General features: G+C 39.1%; 2 pseudogenes across 1 annotated transcript in view; both read left to right on the plus strand.

Annotated features, from left to right (window-relative positions):
• Window positions 1-1,582: 1,582 nt before the first annotated feature.
• Window positions 1,583-20,285, plus strand: part of LOC111327677 (uncharacterized) — a 49,298-nt pseudogene continuing 30,595 nt past the window's right edge. The window contains exons 1-3 of the transcript XR_015988682.1: window positions 1,583-2,054; window positions 3,139-3,208; window positions 3,334-3,360. The product of XR_015988682.1 is annotated as an uncharacterized LOC111327677 (transcript). The remainder of the gene's footprint in view (window positions 2,055-3,138; window positions 3,209-3,333; window positions 3,361-20,285) is intronic.
• LOC148743255 (uncharacterized) lies at window positions 17,463-18,704 on the plus strand (annotated as a pseudogene).

Genomic DNA, 20,285 nt, shown 5'->3' on the forward strand with positions numbered 1-20,285 from the left:
TCACGAGATTACTGTGATGTGGTCTGGCCTGTTTACTGGGAATTGGGGGGGGGGAGGGGGCATCTTCAAATAAGTTTCCTTCGATTGTTTGTAAACTGCTGATGCAGTCCGGCCAAAAGTCCCCCGAAAAGCGTTGTGATGCGCATTTGATCATATCCACATGTTAATTTGCGCAATATAAATATTTAATTATTATTATTATTATTATTATTATTATTATTATGTAGTAATTTTAAAAACTAGGCTGGTTAATACGTTTCCTAGCTCATTTCTGTTAATTAACAATTATTCCACGAGCGCGCGTTGGATATGAGATGATAGATAGCCAACGAGGCGCGTAGCGCCGAGTTGGCTATAATCATCTCATATTCAACAAGCTCGAGTGGAATAATTGTTTTATTAAAAACGTTAAATCAAATTATTAAATTTTATTAAATCTTTAGCTCCCTTTTAATTTTAAGCTGACACGTACGCTTGCCATATTTGTAGATTATGGTATATTGGCTGATATACCATAATGGCTAAGCCAATAAAAAGTCTTGAATTGCATTATCCAATGATCTAGCTTTTAATAATCTCAGATATTACCTCCTTGCTAATTATCTACAAAAAATGCTGTTGGGCGATGCAAACAACCAACATACCCAAACTCTGCCAAAAGATGCAGATTTCAGGAAGGAAAAACAAATAGAGACGTCAGAACAAATGGTGGCAGCCATTGCAGAAACGTTGACTTCGAATTCTCGCCTCGGAATACTAGGCTTCGTGGCTTCGCTTGGGCAATAGTTAAATAAAAGCGAGTCGTCTAATTTCGCTGCAAGCGGTGACCTAGCGATAAAATCAGTGTTTATAAACATCGTTTAATCCGCCATTTTGAATTCTCATGTGGGTTACCGCTGTACACCCGTTCCCCGTTACCAGTTTTAGTAACATCCTGTGGATTGAGTGTTACGTGCACGAATGACAAACAAATGTCCGCTAACAAAGCATATATGAAAATAGACTCCCGAGTACGATATATGGCACGCAACAAAAATGTAATAAGCAGTTACCCATTTTAACCATTATTTAATTAGTTTTACATTGTTTAATCTACTTAGGTTAGAGATTAAGTTAAGCAGTTCATAAAGGAGGCTTACAATCCTTTATGCCGTAGAAGTGTTCGTCGTCTTAATCAACCTCTAATTCCAACATCCGCCGACTGAAGACCACAGCGCTTGGCTTTCTTGATTCATGGCTTTCTTTCCGTGTACACAAATTCTTCCGGAGGACTTCATAGTGAACTCTGTATTCTTTATCTTCTTCCCTTCTCGGCTATCGTCTTTTTCTTCTCTTTCTTCTCTCGGCTTTCGTAAGGTCAAAAGATCAAAGCCTTGTCATATCATAGCTTCCACAAGTTCAGTCAGCAAGCCACGAGGGTAAGCCCTCGGGCAAATCTCTTTTGTACTCACAAGCCAGCTTTTATACATTTACTTTAATTATCTAGAATGTTCTATTACTATTTCTAGCATATTACAAGTTGTACTATTTTTGGAAACTTTGTCATTTCTTTTCAAACATTTTCAACCATTACCCATAAATGACTAAGTAGATTAAACGATGAAAGAGTTATTCTCACGACCATGACAGACTACAAACTAAAAGTCACCTAAAAGTGCAATAACAATCTTCTTTTTTACTATTTTCAAGTTACTCCAGGTTTTTTTTTTTTTTTCGCGCTGCTTTCAACCTATCTTCCGGTCAAATAAATTGGATACTTTTCAATCTTTCTCCACAGAATTTAGTGCCAAGTTTTACCTGCAACGGTGACCTATAGTTGGTCTTCTCGTGCCTGATTGTGCCTGGTGCAAGAGGAAGGTTTTGGAAACCGCATTTTTTGAAGTCGTTCCACTGAAGGAGAGACATTTACTGTCATTAGAATACAGCGAGCCTCAGTTTGCGCCGGGTCCGCAGCGATGCAATCATTGAGCGCCTCGGTGTTTACACTTTTGTTGCTTAATTGTCTCGTTGATATTTCTGCGATGTCACCCTCCGAAAGGCGGTATGATTCGAAGGTACGAATTTTGTTTCCTAACACACTTGAAACGAGGAAAATGTGGAATATTTTAACCACCAGTTTTAAAGAGTACGTAGTAAAAGCTGCATCGATTGAGGCTGCAATTTTTCACAGGGAAGGAAGTGTACACAGAACCCGTTGCTCGGGTACAACGTACAGCTTCTGCATGCCTTAAAAATTGTGCCCGTGGAAGGGTGGAAAAAAAAGACTCTAAGCTTAGCTTAGCTTAAGTTACAGATACTCATAGGCGAGAATTCTGAAGAAGGACCGAACACTGATCGTTTACCGATGAAACACAGTCATGTCGGATGCTTGTGGCAGTGAATAACACACTGAGATCAGATGTCCTACGAGTAGCCTTTTCTATTGAATGTTCTCAAGCTGCCATAATTTTTCGCCCATATTTTCGTCTTAACCTTTACTAAGGAGACCAATATATGCTCATTAAAAATCCGCACAGAGTAAAAGTGACAGCACTGCATGGCAAATTTAGCAAAAAGAAGGCAAAGCTTGTGAAACTTCGCCAGATGTTTTCACTGATTGTTAACATGTGGCGACATCATGCCACCATCTGTCACACTGAGTTCACGTGCAATTCCTGTCAACATTCACGATTACGGCAACGAACTCTTGTCCTTAAACTCCATGAAGTACTTGTAATATTACCCGGCCTTTCATGGGCTCTTGATAGGAATCAGTTATCACCGCGACATGGAGGTAGCTGATGACCTCGTGCGCTGAAAAGCAGAAAAAGGAACCAGCCATAGATTGCACAATTCCCTTTTGAGAGCTAACTGGTAAACGGTATCTTTGAGTAGAAAAAAAGTTGTGAGGTAAACAGTCTTCATAGGAAATCATCAATGTTCAGTTATTAAAATGAAGGTATCATAAATCATATAGCATATTTTACTACAGGAGACCCTCGATCGTGACGGTAAAAAAACCTCGTTCTTGCGATTTCGACTAACGTCATATAGTCCTGATTAATTATCCTCCTAATGGTGAACACCTTGATGGGCGACAATATTTTCTTTTTTTGCTGTTTCTTTATCAGTTTGTTTGTTTGTTTGTTTGCTTTCTAGATTTGCTCAAATGCAACACAAGCAACTCGGTGCGAGAATTCGTGCTTAAAGGAATGTATTTGTCGGGATGGTAAGGAAAGAAAATAAGTCGATTCTTCTTTTCTTGTCCGACAGTTGTGTTTCAAGAAATATTCAAATACTTTGTATGCATTACTACTTTATTAATTAACCTTACTTTCTCTTCCTGTTATGTAGGCAGGGACGGTAGAGATGGCCGAAACGGTAAGGGAAACGAACACCAAACGAACTCTTCAAATGTGCAAGTCCTTTCAGAAATTAAGGGAAAATGGATGGAACAATTTTTTTGAAGACTTTCCTTAAATGTTTGCTACCAATGTCTGTTTCGAAAAAATGTAATAAAAAATATAAGTCACCGTGCTTGTTTTAGAGATATGATGGGCTAATCTTACCCCATTTATACCAGTACTGGCACTTAACATGCACGTCCATCGGTTCACGTTTGATTTCGCGGTAGCTGGAAGGAAGAGTTCATTTATAGTACCACTCGGAAAAACTTGATAGGGAGAAAGTCTCGAGCGTATGAAACAATTTTATTTATAATTTGTGAAAAAAATCACGCAGGTATAAACGATATCGACTCAAATCTTTGCTCACCTCATTGCTTTTAAGGCCGTCATTTACATCCTCGAGTAACCTGCTTCTGGCACGCTTTTAGCTATATTTTTTTTACCTTTGATGGATTATTTTTAATTACTCCAATTTGAAGGGGATAATCTGTACACCAAAATTATGCAATAAAAAAAATATGGGTCACCGTGCGCGCGCTTATTCGCCTGATTACGAAATTTTTATGCCCAGAGGAGAATGCGCAGTGTAATACTGAGGAACCACCTAAGTTGCCTTTATTTGTTTTAAAATGTCTTTTCGACTCCGAAAGCAGTTTGGTGGCTTGCATTCTAATGGAACAACAAGTCAACATTACACAATTTTGTTGTTGATAGAAATAAACCTCCAGTAAAAACAAAAAAATCAATAAGAGGAAATCCACAGGCAAACCTACGGTGGCTCTCAAGGGCCATCCACCTACAAAAATTTTCATGACTTTATCGCGCGATAAGTTTTGCTAAGCCCATTCATTCAAAAAATTTGCAATCAACATTATCGCGCGATAGATAAACTTATCGCGCGATAGAACAACTTATCGCGCGATAGAACAACTTATCGCGCGATAGAACAACTTATCGCGCGATAGAACAACTTATCGCGCGATAGAACTACTTATCGCGCGATAGAACACTGTATCGCGCGATAGAACAACTTATCGCGCCATAGAACAACTTATCGCGCGATAGAACAACTTTTCGCGCGATAGAACAACTTATCGCGTGATAGATAATATTATCGCGCGATAATTTTATTACTAGCTCCCATGGCCCCACGACCATTAGCACGTGGTCACATCCATAGCAAGATGGCGGACCAAGTTTCGAATGTGAGTAATTGTCTAAGAAATAAAGACTTTTATTCTTGATTTTTGAGCAAGAGACGGTAATCTTTGGGTTAAATTAAATTATATTTCTATGCTTTCTACGCCTTATATTCATATACAATCTTTCACCTTATACACCTTATATAGTTTAAAAACGTATCCCTACACCTTATATTCATAATCAATCTTTCAAATATAGAGCAATTAAGTCCCTCTCATATCTTTTACCCCAATTACTAAGATAGCATAGAAATATAATTTAATTTAATCCAAAGATTACCGTCTCTTGCTCAAAAATCTAGAGTAAAAGTCTTTATTTCGTGGACAATTACTCACCTTCGAAACTTGGTCCGCCATCTTGCTATAGATGTAACCACGTGCTAATGGTCGTGGGGCTAAGGGAGCTAGTAATAAAATTATCGCGCGATAATATTATCTATCGCGGGATAAGTTGATCTATCGCGTGATAAGTTGTTCTATCGCACGATAACTTGTTCTATCGCGCGATAGAACACTCTATCGCGCGATAAGTTTTTCTTTCGCGCGATAAGTAGTTCTATCGTGCGATAAGCTGTTCTATCGCGCGATAGTCGTTCTATCGCGCGATAAGTTGTTCTATCGCGCGATAAGTTGTTCTATTGCGCGATAAGTTGTTCTATCGCTCGATAAGTTGTTCTATCGCGCGATAATGTTGATTGCAAATTTTTTGAATGAATGGACTTAGCAAAACTTATCGCGCGATAAAGTCATGAAAATTTTTGTAGGTGGATGGCCCTTGAGAGCCACCGTACAAACCGTAAGCAACCTATCGATAGGAATTAATAGAATTTCATAGCTATGCTTAACTTGAAAAAGAAACTATAACGCTTTAATTGATTTCTTTTAATCGAATAAGGTAAAGATGGCCGTGATGGACGCGACGGGAGAAATGCCGGAGAAAAGGTCGGTGTGGAAACTGCGATATATGTTTGTTCGGTAGCCGCCATTCTTCCAGTTGATGCCTCGATCTCTCTTTCTTATTATTGTTTTTTAACCTGCGGGTCATTCTGCATCATTCTTTCTGATTTTAGAAGAGATACTTAGGAGGCAGAACGCTTGAAAAACGTTTTTAAAGAACCTCCCTTGTCCAGAAGACTTCATTGTGCTGGGATGGAGGTTGTTTGTAATTAGTACTACGCCGTTTAATGAGAATTAAAGCTACTGTATCTTTATCACGTTAACATTTTAGGGAGAAAAAGGCGAGCAAGGAGCGCCAGGAGATGTCAGGATGACAACAATCAAGGTCACTGGGTCTTTTGTTATTCTGAAAAGACAAATTTTGTATATCATCTAAAAGCATGAATGTAAAAAGTGACTGAAGAAAACCATTCTGATTGTTTTTATCCTTGAAAGACATGACATTTTGCGCAGAAAGTTCGTTTTGGGAGTAAAAAGAAGGCGATATTTCAAATGAAGATGAAGCCAATTGCTTTTGGTGGTCTTTGGCCAACGTAGTTTAATAAATAAGCTGTTGTGTCTTTTCTCATGTTATTTCAGGGAGAAAAAGGTGCGCAAGGATTGCCGGGAGATGACGGAATGAAAGGAATCAAGGTCACTGATTGATGAGTTATCTTTTGTTATTCCAAATAGACAAACTTTTCATGTTCTAAAAAAAGAATGTAGAAAGTAACACAGGAGAACTATTCTTATTGTTTTTATCCTTTAAGAGACATGACATTCCTCCTAAAAGTTCGTAATGGGAGTAAAAAGAACACTGACACTTTTTCAAAGAGGACGAATCAACTGCTTTTGGCGCTAAAACAGCTTGAGAGAATTATTTAAACGCAATAAAATATTCTGATTGTCTTTATCTTTGAAAGACATGAAATTCCGCGCAGGAAGTTCGTAATGGAAGTAGTAGGAAAGCGATTTTTCAAATGACGATGAAATAAATTGCTTTTGGGGCTCTTTGGCCAACATCGTTTAATGAGAAAGTCATTGTGTGTTTTATCACGTCATTTTAGGGAGAACAAGGTGTGCAAGGACTGCCGGGAGATGACGGGATGGAAGGAATCAAGGTTACTGAATCTTTTGTGATAACGAATTGACAAAATTTGCTTATCACCTAAAAGCACCAAGGCTTTCAGGTGTCGCGCGCGTTGTTGCAAAAAGCTTGTTCTCCTTCTCTCTGAGTATTTCCTGGGAATTTCTAAAAGTTTGATATTTATCATTGAAAATCGTATTCATTTTCTATCTATTTTAGGGAAATAAAGGAGGACAAGGATTTAAGGTCGGTGTGACGCCATTGTTATAATTTGATGCGTGATGCCCTAAAATGATTCGAGATCATGCGAGATTCCGAAATGCATTATACCTTTATAGTACTATTTACTACTTATTTCACCACTACAATTTCCCGGATTGAAATTTGTCTTGATGATATCACCAACTGGATGACTACTAACAGACTGAAACTAAATACTGATAAAAGAGAACTTTTCTTTCTCTATTCTAAGTTCAGACCGCCCCGGCCCACGGCTACCTTCTATTAAAATAGGAACTGATATCATCGAGCCTACAAATAAGGCACGTAATATTGGCGTCATTCTCGATAACACCGTAATGATGTCTTTTCATATTAACAACATAGTTTAAGGAGCATTCTACCACCTAAGAAATAAAGCTAAGATTCGTAAGTATATCAATGTCACAACAGCTAAAGTTCTTGTACACGCATTTGTAAATTCAAAACTGGATTTCTGTCTGCAACTCACTTTTGCATGGTCTTCCCATGTACAAAATTAACAAAGTGCAATATGTCCAAAATGCTCCAGCACGTGTGATTGCTTGCTTAAGTAAGTTTGATCACATAAGCGATACTCTAAAGGAGTTGCACTGGCTGCCGATGGAGCAAAGAATAATCTTTAAGATTAATCTTATTTGTTTTAAGAGACTCAACAATTTAGCTCCTGATTATTTGGTTTACCTAACCATGTTTATGCATGAACCTACGAGGCACCTTCGCTCATCTTCAGACAAGTGGCGTCTTGTTATTAAACCCTATAAAGACATACGGTTTGAGGGCTCTTTCAGTTACTGCCCCTATACTTTGGAACGATTTGCCTATTGACATTATATCAATTGATGATGTAAATAAGTTCAAATCTAAATTGAAGACCTTTCTTTTTAAACGAGTTTATAAATTATCTTAGGTTCTCCATTTTGTAATTTTGTGATTACGAATATATACATATGTAAATGATTTTAGTCCTTTTTGAAGCATTGTAAAGCCCTTAGCACTGGAAAGTATAGGCGCTATATAAGTATTTTTATTATTTATTATAATAAGAAGCTAATTAAAAATTTACCCTGTCCCCTCAGGCCATGAAAAAAGGCTTTTTTTCTAAAAACAAAAAAACTTCCTAGACATAAGCTTTGTCATGTTTCATTGAGGTCATTGCAAAAGGAGAGAATTGTAGGACACATCGGACACATTTTGTTTATTTAATTTCCATGCTTTCTTATGAAAAAATTTTAACTCGAACGACTCACAGAGAGAGTTTATCAAATTTTTATCGCTCAGAATGATATTTTTCAGGGCCAAAAAGGTGAACCCGGCTCATCTTTTGTGAGAAAACATCCAGGGGGTATTTTTAAATTCGATGACGTCTCAGTGAACTGCACTCCGAGTTCAGCTGGAACAGTTGGTTATAATGTATCCCAGAATGCATTGCAATTCTGTGACGGTCGATCGTGGTTGTTCCTGCTTACTGCTCCTGCTGCTGACCCCAAGAAAGTCAAGCAAGGCCACGAGCCCCAAAAGCCAGGCCGTCAATGTCTGGATATTTTAAAAGCAGGTTAAATCTTTTGATAACATTTGTGCACTGATATCATTCGAAGCTACCTGACATTATCCTTAGTGAAGAGAACAACCCTCGTGAAACTTGGTCGTGGGAAAACAGTGCAGATGCGAGCGAGAAAATATCTCTAAACTACCCGAATAGTATCATTACCACAATGGATTTCATTTGGGGTGCTGAGGGTCTGCTTAAATCAAAACTAATTGCAGTCGGAAAATTTATACCATAACTCAGTCAGGGGTCTATAAGTCGTGGTTGTGTCGTTAGCAAATCTGTATCAAATTGATCTTAATCTTCTCATTTCGTTGTATTCTTTTTCCCTTCCGTGCCTCTTGTGTTTTCTAGAGGTTTGAAAGCTGATTGAGCGTAAAAGCGATCTCAAATGATCACAACCGTCTCTTTCAGGTGGAAGCCGTGGTAGCGGACTTTACTGGATCGACCCAAACGGAGGATCGACAGATGACTCCTTCCAAGCTTTTTGCGACATGGAGACAGAGAGTGGAGGTTGGACACTAGTTGCCACAAAGTTGTCTCCAGGCTTCATTTTTATCAAAACAGCGTTCTCACCATCGGCCGCCAAAACTAAGTACGCAGATGCAGCGAGTCACATCCACCCTGGCATGGGGGACTGGGAAGAGGTTATGTTCCGGTTCAGTGATGTCAACACCATCCGGGTTATTTACAACAGGAAGGCAGGCGCTCCAAATAGGGACAAAACAGAGTTCGACAAGTTCTTGATGGGGACAACATACAATACCATCAAGAACATCTATGGGTTTTACAAGTACAGCCCGGCAGACCACAATAAGAGGAATCCGTCTTCAAGTTTTGTGACAATATCCAGTCTGCTGTACTATTCAAAATACGGGATATCTGAGAGCCACGGTGGCACAGACAAGTGGATCGACATGTGGAGTGGTGCTGAAAGCTCAAACAACTACGTCACTTCCGACGATAGCCGGGCGCGTGGTACCAAGTGTATCGCGGGCTACTGTTATCTGAACAAACCGATCTGGGTGATGGTGCGATAGAAACAAACTGTAGTCGAAAACTAAGGAAAGATGCTGTCAAGTTTCTGTAAGGTGTTGGGATAAAAGAGAAACTACGTAAAGACAGCACAGCTTTGTTGTTTCAGTATCAAAGAGATAACAAAGAGGCTGAAAACTGGTGTTGGTCAATGTAGAGGATTTCATGATCTTTAAGAGGGATAAAATAAATGCTGTTAAAACATGTAGAGGTTGGAATCTGTTTAAGTTCTCGCGGTTGAGAGATCTGTCGCCAAAATTAAGTCGCTCTTGTCAGTATGAGAGATAAACAGCCGTGGTAGCGGAAATTCAATTAATAGGCGAAGTTTTATCAAAATTCAATGTGGGAGAGTGACAAATTATTTGTTACGGCAATCTTTCTTTCATGAAATGCAATTTGATTTGCGAGCCTTGTAATTTTCGACCCCCTCTTATGTCAATCAGTTTCCAAAAAGCCAATATCTAAGAAGATTTAATTGTTTGCTTTCTACACTCTCCAAAAATAAAAGGGAAAACTCCTTTGAATTACCCTGATCGGTAACTGGATTCTATGTTAATTTATTCAAACTTAATCACGGTCTAATGTCTGGACTGGACTTCTGGTTGGAAGCAGAATGAACCATTGACGTAAGGACTATTTTAGGAATTGGACAAGAAAAACAGATGGGATCTGGAAAAATTATTCTGCTCGTTCAGCATCTAATTAGTGAGATGAAAAAAAGTAAGGGAAATCAGAGGTGAGTATTGTAAATCTCTTCTAACAATGACGAAAAATCCACAACCTTCTTTCTTAAAGTTGATTCAGTTTTATGTCACCTTGCTTTTCACCCTCTAATCTAATCTCGTGTCCAGATCCTACCGCGTACCTACAGCCGCTTGGCCGTGGAAGGTCTAGGTAAGAGACCCCTCTCTTTCCTCCCTTCCTTTCTGAGCCTCCTCCCCTGCCCTTCTCACTCACACGTCTCATATTTACCTCACATATCATCATTACTTTGACGAGCATTGTGGTGCATTTTGCGGGTTAAAATGGAGATTCTGGCGGGTTAAAAGGTTTATAACCCGTTTGCACGCTCGCGTAATTGTTTAGACTCTTTCAGTGTTATCATTTTATTTCTTTCTTTTGTTTCGCTCAGTGCCCTAAAAGGAATAATAATGGTGTATTTCTGTTTATGTTCTGAGACATAAATATTTTTGGGCCCTTTTCAGACTCATTTTAACCCTCGCCTAGCTGCTCGGGAGAAAATGAGTCTAGCTCTGATTGGGGCCCTAAACATTTCTATGCATGCGAACATAAAACTCTTGTATTTTGAGAGCATGGTATTGGGAGAAAAATGGCGACGGTTCTTGTTATAGGAACCTCAATTAATATTTTAGATCGATCGAAAAATCTTATGGTATATATGCGAAGGGCAGAGCTAACCTTTTTACAGCCTACAGGCAGTTAACAAAATTTCAAAAATACTTCTCGTTTACGATTGATTTCACGTGATCCTCGATCCTTGTTACCAGTTTATGAGTTAGACAAATTTGACAGTACGCATCCGAAGAAAGAAAAGGTTAGGTTTCTTAGGCTAGCAGGAACTATAATTTACCAGGGCTAGTCACATTTTGAGGCCAAGGAGGACAAGAAAGAGCTAGAAAGACAGGTGACAGTACCCCTTCGCATTAAGGGATCAGTGCTGAACGATTCAAGTTCGACAGACACTGTGTAATTATTTTAAAACACGAATAACGTTAGAATCGATTTTTATTTCCTCATTATCTCTCCGTTGGATTCCTTTGTCGAGAACCGCACTAAAAATTACTTTAATCCTTGAGAATGTGCAGCCATGAAAGAAAAGAAGAAGGAAAACAGAAATTGATTCAAAGATAATTTCATAAATGATCTTTGTCAAAAAAAAGCCACCCCTAAACAGCAAATAGAAATAATAGATTAATAATCTATGCTGTGGGTTTTGTCGATTTTTCTCGTTCATGTTAAGAAGAAACAACCCTTTCTGTATTCAAAGTGTTCATTTAGTTTCATTTTATTTAATGATATTGAAACATTTCTGAGAAGAAGAGGCAACTAAACACTTACTTAAACCGCTTACTTCTTGCATTCAGTTTCGTGTTTGCCTTGAACTATAATACAAACGCATTGGCCAAGTCGGTACGTTTCTTAAGTTAATCCATATACGACTGGAGCATATTCCGTTTTGTGGATTAAGAAAATTTTTCAACCCGACTTCGTGACAGGTACCGGACGAAGTTTATGGTTTTGTTTGATTTACGGCGAGGACTTCCAGTTCTAGATCGATATAGAAATCGTAAATTCTGAAGTTGATCGATTTTTCTTCTTTTTTTCTCTCAGGGTTCTGCGAACGGAACACGGCAAAAACACTGTCGAAAAACGGATCCAGAGGAATGCCGCTAATGTCGCGATGGTACAAGGGAAGGTCGAAAGCAAGAGAATCTAAACTGTAGCTTATACATGTATTTTGTTGTCGAAAGCAATTGAAACTTTTACACGTATCGACTTTTTGTCCCGTGTTTTGTACATTTTAAACGCTCATAAGAAAAATTTTAAAAGTAGCTAAATATTTTTTCATTCTTCGTCTTCTATGTAGAGACGATCGGGATGGTGAAAATGGTACAAGAAATGTATAAAAAAATTCATCATTTTATCACTGACGAGCTCGAGATTCATTTTCTAAATCCTTCAATTGTGCAATTCTCCAATTTTCTTCGCGGCGCTAAGTAGTTATTAAAAGGCAACAGTAATAATTATCAATTTCCATAGACTCGATTGTTATCAAATAAATTTTTTATCGAGGACTTAGAACTCGTAAAATGTTTTCCTCTTACAAGGTATTTGGGTCCACAAGGCGTCCGAGGCAAAGATGGTTGTAACATGGAATGAAACAACAACAATACGTAGTAAATAGACAAGAGACACTTGAAGAAACTAGATGAGGGTATAAAATGCCCGTTCTCGATCGAGACTGCAAAGATTTAGTCAAATAATATTGTACACACGATAGGCTTTCCTTTTACAGAAAATACTTTGAAAGACCACTACCCCCACATTGCATCCTGGTTGAGCGCAGCCCTTTAAAAGAACCCGCTTTCCCGTAATTCTTAGAACGAGGCTTCTACGTGCGTCTATGTTTAGTAAGAGGGAGACTTAGCCGATGAATATACTGCCATGTGCCTCGCTGAGGCTTGATTTTGTGGTACGTGCTCTCGAAATAATGAATTGAACTTTCGCAGGTTTGGAAAAGTTTCATCGAGTTTTTTTTTATGTTCTTTTCATCGCCTGATTTGAGAGGTTTTTTATTGTGAGCATTTGAGGTCAATTCAAACTTGTTTATTCCCCTATAAGCGTTCGACGAGAATCATTTACTTTATATAGATGTTTAATACTATGTAATAATTAACAATTATTCGCCCCAGGTTAGGTGAATATCGTCGAATAATCCCCTCGACTTCGTCTCGGGGATTATTCAACAATATTCACCGAACCTGAGGCGAATAATTGTTTTAGTATAATTTCAGAGCTGAACAACAGAGAAATATCTTAAATAATAACATTTTAGTAACATTTATTAACATTTTATTTTAACAGTTTATATAAACCGCGTGGGACGGTTTATATAGCGTCATATAAGGAACCGCTCGACCAATCATATTGCTGGTAACTCTTTGCTCAGCTCTGAAATTACACTAAAACGGAATATCAGGGAAAGATGGGGAAGCTCAAATATCCATTCAGATGGCTTTGTGTCTACAGTTTAGTTTGATATAACAGTAGAAGTAGCAGTAGAAATGGTATGTGAGGAAAAATGACCTTTCGATGTCATGGTACACGCCCACATCCGAATTCCATGGGATTCTAGAATAGAAGGGAAACATAACATCACGTAGTCAGTTTCCATTAGGTATAAAAACTGAACGAGCGTCTGGTCACACATAGTGTGAACGGTGTCATGCCGATCATATTTTAGCGAATTCATACGTGCTCTAGAACTGCAGCTGGTTCTGCTCCACCGACGACCAAGGATATTCTAAACATCAGCATTATACTATTTTTCCCCTCATTTAGCAAGGTATCCAAAGTATTCAAGGTCGGCAAGGCGTCCAAAGTAGAGACGGCCGCAACGGTAGAGACGGGAGAAACGGAGAGAAGGCTTGTGAAGAAAAGGAAAAGAGGGAGAAAAAAAAAATAATAAACGTCAGACCGGCTGTTTTGGATAAATTGAAATGTTTAAGACCGTGCAAACTGAAATTCTAGCTCATTTCAGAGCGCTGATATTGTGATATGATGGGCATAGTAATAACTTATTCTATAAAGTTACTGGTAGTCTAGTGAATTGGTATTTCAAAGTATTTTTTGGAGGTAAACAACTGTTTTAGGGACAGTTGCGATGATCTGAGACGTTCCTCAGTTCCTCTGTCTGCATAAATTAAATTATTTTATCATATTTTTGCTATTAGGGTGAAAAAGGTGAGTCTTGTGTCTCAACCGCTGAATTATGAACAACAAGTATCACTGGCACTGTTCGCTACAATGCTCCCCGAAAGGCTTTGGAATGGTTTGATGGTAAAGCTTGATTACCGGTGGTGATTGGCTGGAAAGGTTTGGCTGCTAATAAACCAGGACGTCACTGTCTAGATATTTTGAAGTCAGGTGAGTTTGAAATACAGCGTCCTTGTCAAGGAAAAGAGAATTACTGTGAAGAAATTAAACGGAACACGAGCCTTAAGAACGGAACCTTAAGAATCTAAGAATTCGACCTTGCAAGCCTTAAGAACTCAACACTGCGAACATTTGATATATTTTCAGTTAGAACTTAACATGAAACCGAATACTGTTTATGTTATCCAAGGGGCGTGTTTATTGACGTACGCTTAGCTTTCACATGCCAGAATTGGGTTTAATCCTTCGAGAGAAGTTGTTTTTCACGAGTACGGAAAGTTTTTTTTTTTTAACGTGCTAGAGCCTTGGAATTGAATCTTGTAAAACCTAATTCTTCCAAACCTAATTCTTTGTCATTTTGCTTCCCCTTATGCAGTGGCGTGACCCCCCCTTTTACTTTGACCGCTGTATGCCTATGGGTTGTGCAAGCTCTTGTAGGACATTTGAAATTCTTAGCACAGCAGTTGAATGGGTTAAGTTGCCCATCATAAGCTAAAAATAGATCATATCGTTCATCCGTTGTATGATTTTCCAATTATTGCCCCAGAAAAGCAACTTTGTCTGACTCAGCTAGATTTGTTTATTGATCTTGGTTCATATGTTGGCATTCCCATTGCACCTGAGAAAACCTGCGGCCCTCTTACTACGTTATATTTTGAAGGCATCGAACTAGATTCTGTGTTGCAGGAAGCTCGTTTGCCTCCTTAAAAAATACGTACACGTTCTTCTTTGATTTTAGAATTTTGTTTAGGAAGAAGGTCATCCTACGGAAGAGACGATCTTTAACGGGCCTTGTAAATTTTGCTTGTTCCCATCGTTTAGCTTCTCTGCCTGACCCCACTAAATCTGAAATGATCAAACTCGCACTGCGGGTTACAGTAAAATGAACCCTTCGAGAGACACTCGTTACCCATTTCTTTACCCATACTAGAAAATATCATCTTGGCCGCGAACAAACTCAATCATCAAAAAAAAAAAAAAAAAAAAAACCAAAACAAAACAAAACAAAACAAAAAAAATTAGCTCAGGCCATGTATGCTGTTGCGTTCTTTGCGGCCCTTGGACCCACAGATCAGGGATTTTGGACGCGGAAACTCTAATGCATTTCCGCGATATATATGAACCTCCACAATGGGGTCTGCTAAACAGGCCACTTAAGTGGCTTTAGCAGATCTCTCCCTCTCTATTCTGCCCATTGCTCGCAGTTCATCTTTCAACTGGGTACCGGCTGCCCCACCACTCAAAGCTATCCTGGTCTCTGCTACTACCTTTGATCGTTGTCTGGCAGTTTTCCTTGTTACCTCATGAGTTGTTTTCCTTGCCCTGGTCCTTTTAACCAATTCTAAGGGCTGAAAATGAATTATCTTAACTTTTATTTTGAAAATGAATGTATTTTTGACTTAAAAATTTTTTTTTATTACCTGGCCACCTGTAATCAGGAGAATAGTTGCCCCATCCTGAGACTGTGATAGAAACTGTCGAATAATAAATAGTCCAACTTCCTCCTTTAGGGATGTATAAACTTCCTTTGGGCTGGTTAGCAGTTGGCTTACTGTCAGTTCTCCACAGGTGGTTGTTGTTGCTGGTCCATATTCCACTGCTGCAGGTAGAGGTTTCACTGGGACAAGGAGGGGTGATGTTACTGGAACTGGTCTTTGCAAAGGAGTTAAAATGTGTGTGGGTGCTGTTGTAGGCTGTGGAATGCAACACTCTTGATGCTGTGGTAGTTGGTGGAGTTTTACTGTGTGTGCACAAGAAGGACATCGAAAATCTAGCTCTGAAAGTATTGTGCGAAGAACAAAAGGGGCTGGCTCAATGAACTTATTTGGATTTTCAATGTTTGTTCGGCACACCGGGCAAAGGGATCCACATGTTTCGAAAGAAAATGATAAACAACTAGCACAAAATATGTGTGGAGTTAGGCATTTTGTCTGGACTGGTTGATCAAGTACCTCTTTGCAAATTGGGCACATGTACTCGTGCTTGATGTTTTCAGCAAACTGTTCTGGATAAAGAGGTTCTGATCCTCGATAGCTTTCTAGACTCTTTACCTCCTCAGAGAATGAGAGTGTGGCAGGGTCTGGTTGGAAGCTTAGAGTACTAGACATTCCTTCCACCATTTCCACTGGTTCCTCAGGTCCAGCTGTCGAGTCCTCTCTGGGCTTTACACCAGGTTTACTCTTCTTCTTCCTGCCAGGTTTCTCTTGATCTTTAGAGGAACTGCAGATCTTACAGTTTCCAGTTCGTCTGTGAGGGGGCCACACATTAATTGCAAGGCGTGTGCCTCCTCTTAGTGCAAGCTTATAACACTTGTGGCAGAACTTGGGAGGGCACATGTCAAGATCATCTTTATGAACTTTGACACCAAAGGCTGTAAAAATTATCTCCATCTTAACAGCGCAAAGAAAACTGTTCTCATACTTATCTTTTGCCTTCTTCAATCGCTCTCCACAAATTCGGCATATTTTTTCTAATATTTGTCGATGTTCAGAGAGACGAAAGGTAGCCATCTAAATGTGTAATCGAACGGAGCACTAAATTGACTCAAGAAATGTTTCGAAATTCCTTTTCGTGAGCTTTTATTGCTTCAGAATGGTACGCCCTTTGGGTTTGTACCTTGGTTCAGGAAGGGGTGTCTATTTATCTATTTATATTTGCATTTCTTGTGTTATTGCGTGCAGTTCGTTCCATTTGAAGGGGCAGGGAATACTCGCAATAAACCATGTGAATCTTGCCAAGAAGAACGATTTACCTACCAGATCAATGAACAAATATTAACATGTAATTGAAGGGTTTTTCATCCCTGATCGTGATCGAAATTTTCACCGAAAGAAACGTCTTGTCCGTGCTTTCACTATTTCCTGTAGCTTCCCGTGACAGATCGATCACGTAAACTTGTTGGGAAGGAAATCACACGCACACAGTGCGACTTTCGTGCACGTGATAGAAGGCCGTGGATATTTTAGCAGCTTGTCATACATCGCGCATTCTTTATTTAGCCCATGGATAAGCACGATTGTATTAAGAAGTTAAAATCGCGCAGTTCAGGGGAATTAGCTCGAGGTCAAAGAGAAAATGGACGCCATATTTACTATTTCGGTGGTGAACGGTAGTGGCGGATTACACCGCTCAAAACAATTCGGATTAAAACGTCTTGGTACAGAAACGTACAGCAAAGGAGAGATTTACAGCCAGAGTCGTTTCTTTATTTAAGGAAAAATTCGAAGCAGTCAGAATCTTGCCTGAAAATAAGAAGACCTCTAAGAGGTGATAAGTCATCACGGGTCAAAACAAAGTGCTTTGAAGCCGTCGCATAATTGACTATCCCACAGATGCCGTCTTTCCAAGGTGAACATTAACCAGAGAAGCAAAAGACAATGAGTGCGCATAATTCAGCTATATCCTTAGGCTCTGCGCTTATACTTTATGCGACTTAGTGATCAGTGGGCTCTTTCTTGTTGAGCCGTTAAGTGAACATTTACAGCGGTTTCAAACTTAAAATGTCAATCTGACATGCGCGAACTAAATTTCCACTGGCGGGCGTTTTGAAACAGCCGTGCACTTGTGTACATTTCTAAGGCTGAGCTTGTGTCTTAACCCTTGCCTCAAGAAGGATCCAATTTACACCAAAGTTTATAGGGAGCGGGGGGGTGGGGTGAGGTGGAAAAACGTTTGCAGTCTGAAAACTAAAGAAAAAGAGGCCCGCAACCAGGCCTGTAATTGTATTTATACTCCGCGCATACAAGCCCCGTATGTAATATGCTCTTCAGTACTGAAAAAATAACCAGCCAGGCAACCTGCATAAATTCATATCTTTCGGAGAGAAATTAATTTCCTTTTTGATGGTTTTTTTTAATTCTTTCAGGTCACGGTCGTGGTAGCGCACTTTACTGGATCGATCCAAGCAATGGCTCGACAGATGACTCGTTTCAGGCTTTTTGCGACATGGAGACCGATGGAGGAGGCTGGACACTATTTTCCACCAAAGTGTACCCAAGCTTCCTCTTCATCAAAACATCCTTCGCAGCATCAGCAGCAAGAACCACAGACGCAGATGCGGCGAGTCACATCCACCCTAATATGAGGGACTGGGAGGAAGTCATGTTCGGGTTCAGTGAGGTAAATACCCTTGTTGTTACTAACAAAAGGAAAGCGGGCGCTCCAAATAAGGACAAAACTGAGTTCGACAAGTTCCTGATGGGGACAACTTACAATAAGGCGAGGAACATCTTCGGTTTTACAAGTACAGCCCGGCAGATCACAATAAGAGAAATTCACCTTCTGGTTTTGTCGCAATAGTCGGTTTGCACATCTATTCAAACAAAGGAATATCTGAATCCCAGGTGGTACACACAAATGGCTTGACATGTGCAATGGTGCTGAAGTCACCAACGACTACCTCACTTCCGGCGACAGCCGCGCTCGCGGCACCAAGTGTATCGCGGGCTATTGTTATTTGAACAAACAAATCTGGATGATGGTGCGATAAGGGCAAACTGTAGTTGAAATATAAGAAAAGGCCCTGTCAAGTTCCTGTAAGGTGTTGGGATAAAAGAGAAACTACATAAAAACAACGCAGCATTACTTTTTTTAGTAAAAAAGAGGTAAAAAAAGCAAACAAAGTTGTGTTGTTCAAAGTAAAGGATTTTCGTGATAAAACATTTAATAATATATTAGATAAAATAAATGCTGTCAAGCATGAAGAGGCTGGAACTCTATTGAATTGTAACAGCAAACTTTCTCTTATGAAACGGAATATAATTATTTGATCCTCTTAACTTTCGATCTCCTGTAATGTCAGCCAGCTTTCAAAACTCCCAGTTCACAAAGAATTTCACCTTTTCTTTGAATTGTCTCAAAAGATAAAATGAAAACCATTCGAACTACGGCATAGCAGTACTTCTGTCAGTTTTATGCTAATTTATTCAAACTTAATTTATCTCGCTCTTATTTCTGGACTAATGAACCGCTGACCAAAAGGCTATCTAGGGAGTTTGACGAGAATAAAGAAAAGCAGGAAAAATGTTTCTTTGAGTTCAACATGTATCTAGCGAGACGAAGGAAAGTTAAAGAAATCGGGGGTAAATTTTGGAATCGTATTAATAATAGTAGTAATCCAAAAAAATGTGATATAGAAACTGGAAATATTTGTTTTCAATTTTTTTTTGGTCATCGCACAGATGACTGCGTCGTAATCAAATAAATTAAAAGGTTTATGGATGTTATGTCACTGTTTATTTACCCTCTTATCCCCTTCCTTCCCCAGGGTCTGTCAACTTCTTCTCCCACCCTACCCTCCCCCAAAAACTAACGTTGGCAAATTTTTAACCAGGAATAGAAAATGAGGTCGGAATTTCATTTCCGTGGAAGGGAGACTGAAAGCTTAACCGCGTGAGGATCGGATGGTATGAATTATCTCCATTTGTGAAATAACAGAGATATTAGGAGCTCCCTGATTAGCAAAAGCCTATCTTTTATTAAACCGATAAACTCATACAAAATTGAGTCATATTGTTCTGAGTGTGAGTGATCTTCGCAGTAATGAACACTACTTAAGCAGTTGTGAAAAAAATGAAAAAATTTAGGCCTGTACAGTAGTTGAACCCATTCACTGCTTAAGTAGTGTTCATTAAGGTCCATTTAAATGGTTTCAACATTTAACCAACATGCATTCAGCAAAAGTTGAACGCATGTTGGGTAAATGTTGGACGCAAAAACAAAGTTGTTCGGAGGCCTTTCAAATGTCTCACAAAGGCCTTACAAAGGAAAAGTTGAATCGATGTTGAACGAAACTTTAAACCGATTGAAACTTGATTCAACACGCTTTCAACAAGCTTTCGACATATTTTACGTTTTCAACAATGTTTGAACAACCTGTTTAAACCAGATTTTAAACGCACCGAACATTTGTTTCAACAAAGTGTTGAATGCATGTTGAAGCAATGTTGAAACCGTTCAAACGGGCCTTTACAGCGGATATCACTCTCGTATTCGTCTAGGTAATCACATGATTTCGAGCGCAATTTGGAATAAATAAGCACGAGTACATTTTTGGAAAGACTAACAAAATTGCGTGAGCCCTTGGGGCGAATGCAATTTGTGCTCTTTGAAAAAATTTACAAGTGCTTATTTATTCCAAATTGCACGAGAAAAAT

This window comes from Stylophora pistillata, chromosome 1, assembly GCF_964205215.1.
Source record: "Stylophora pistillata chromosome 1, jaStyPist1.2, whole genome shotgun sequence".
Taxonomy (NCBI): Eukaryota; Metazoa; Cnidaria; class Anthozoa; order Scleractinia; family Pocilloporidae; genus Stylophora; species Stylophora pistillata.